Source organism: Durio zibethinus, unplaced genomic scaffold (assembly GCF_047325235.1).
Source record: "Durio zibethinus cultivar Kanyao isolate XHJ-2024 unplaced genomic scaffold, ASM4732523v1 HiC_scaffold_387, whole genome shotgun sequence".
NCBI lineage: Eukaryota > Viridiplantae > Streptophyta > Magnoliopsida > Malvales > Malvaceae > Durio > Durio zibethinus.
The window spans coordinates 942,501-945,000 of NW_028323010.1; positions in this window are offsets into that span (position 1 = coordinate 942,501).

Sequence of the window (2,500 nt, forward strand, 5' to 3'; positions counted from 1 at the left end):
CGAGCACCATCGGCACACGCTGGGCCCTGGTGCGGGCGCTTGCCTCGACCACCATCGGCACACGCTGGGCCCTGGTGCGGCAGGTTCCCTCGACGACCATCGGCACACGCTGGGCCCTGGTGCGGCAGGTTGCCTCGAGCACCATCGGCACACGCTGGGCCCTGGTGCGGTCGGTTGCCTCGATCACCATCGGCACACGCTGGGCCCTGGTGCGGGCGGTTGCCTCGACCACCATCGGCACACGCTGGGCCCTGGTGCGGCAGCTTGCCTCGAGCACCATCGGCACACGCTCGGCCCTGGTGCGGTCGGTTGCCTCGAGCACCATCGGCACACGCTGGGCCCTGCTGCGGCAGGTTGCCTCGACCACCATCGGCAGCCTCGACCACCATCGGCACACGCTGGGCCCTGGTGCGGGCGCTTGCCTCGACCACCATCGGCACACGCTCCGCCCTGGTGCGGCAGGTTGCCTCGACCACCATCGGCACACGCTGGGCCCTGGTGCGGGCGGTTGCCTCGACCACCATCGGCACACGCTGGGCCCTGGTGCGGGCGCTTGCCTCGACCACCATCGGCACACGCTGGGCACTGGTGCGGCAGGTTGCCTCGAGCACCATCGGCACACGCTGGGCGCTGGTGCGGCAGGTTGCCTCGACCACCATCGGCACACGCTGGGCCCTGGTGCGGGCGCTTGCCTCGAGCACCATCGGCACACGCTCGGCCCTGGTGCGGTCGGTTGCCTCGAGCACCATCGGCACACGCTTGGCCCTGGTGCGGCAGGTTGCCTCGACCACCATCGGCACACGCTGGGCCCTGGTGCGGGCGCTTGCCTCGACCACCATCGGCACACGCTCGGCCCTGGTGCGGTCGGTTGCCTCGAGCACCATCGGCACACGCTGGGCCCTGGTGCGGCAGGTTGCCTCGAGCACCATCGGCACACGCTGGGCCCTGGTGCGGGCGGTTGCCTCGACCACCATCGGCACACGCTGGGCCCTGGTGCGGGCGCTTGCCTCGACCACCATCGGCACACGCTGGGCCCTGGTGCGGGCGCTTGCCTCGAGCACCATCGGCAGACGCTGGGCCCTGGTGCGGCAGGTTGCCTCGAGCACCATCGGCAGACGCTGGGCCCTGGTGCGGCAGGTTGCCTCGAGCACCATCGGCACACGCTGGGCCCTGGTGCGGTCGGTTGCCTCGAGCACCATCGGCACACGCTGGGCGCTGGTGCGGGAACTTGCCTCGACCACCATCGGCACACGCTGGGCCCTGGTGCGGCAGGTTGCCTCGATCATCATCGGCACACGCTGGGCCCTGGTGCGACAGGTTGCCTCGAGCACCATCGGCACACTATCGGCCCTGGTGCGGGCGGTTGCCTCGACCACCATCGGCACACGCTGGGCCCTGGTGCGGGCGCTTGCCTCGAGCACCATCGGCACACGCTGGGCCCTGGTGGGTTTAGGCACATCTTCAAATTTCTGCCGTGCCAATGCCATTTTTATGGCTTGTAAATTCATACAATGGTCCCCTAAGCCTTCACGTGAAGTTTCGTTGGAAGATGACTCGTTTTCTATTTTTCACGATTTTCGAAACTTTTTGCGGTTCGGGATTTTTTAAAATTTTTTTATAAGGATTTTTGGCCCCAAATTTTGTAGGCATGATCCTTCTATTTTTGTTGGCATGCACAAAAAAATTCAGCTAAAAACTCGAAGTAGAGAAGATTTTGTGACCGTTTGAAAAAAGTGTCCCCATTTCAGACACTTTAACGGCTACTGGTAGCAAACCTGTAAAATCTCAAATGCTCTTTAAGGGGGTGTGAATTCTCAGAGGTTTGATGAGGGATAGGGGGCCAACACAAGGCCAAGTACCAGCACCCATCGCACATCATGTGCGCACACCCCCCCGGCCCCCCTCCCAATCGCCGGAACCCCAATGCCGCCGGTCAGGTTCTCCGGCGGTACTCCGGCGATGCTCCGGCGATGCTGTCCCGAGTGAAAAAAATGCGGCACCAGCACATGCTGGAGCCAAGCATGGGCACCGTGGCTCAAAATCGAACTTCGGCCAAGGCCTCGACCATCAATGGCACATGATGACGCATGGTGATGGCACATGCATCGACCATCATCGGCATAGGCTGCCCTTCGGTACGGGCACTTGCCTCGACCGCCATCGGCACAAGCTGGGCCCTGGTGTGGGTTGTTGCCTCGATCACAATCGGCACATGCTGAGCCTTGGTGCGGGCGGTTGCCTCGAGCACCATCGGCAGACCCTGGGCCCTGGTGCGGCCGATTGCCCCGATAACCATCGGCACACGCTGGGCCCTGGGGCGGGCGCTTGCCCCCAGCACCATCGGCACACGCTGGGCCCTGGTGCGGGCGCTTGCCCCCAGCACCATCGGCACACGCTGGGCCCTGGTACGGGCGGTTGCCCCGAACACCATCGACACAAGCCGGCCCTTGGTGCGGGCTCCTGGCTCGACCACCATCGGCACACGCTGGGCCCTGGTGCG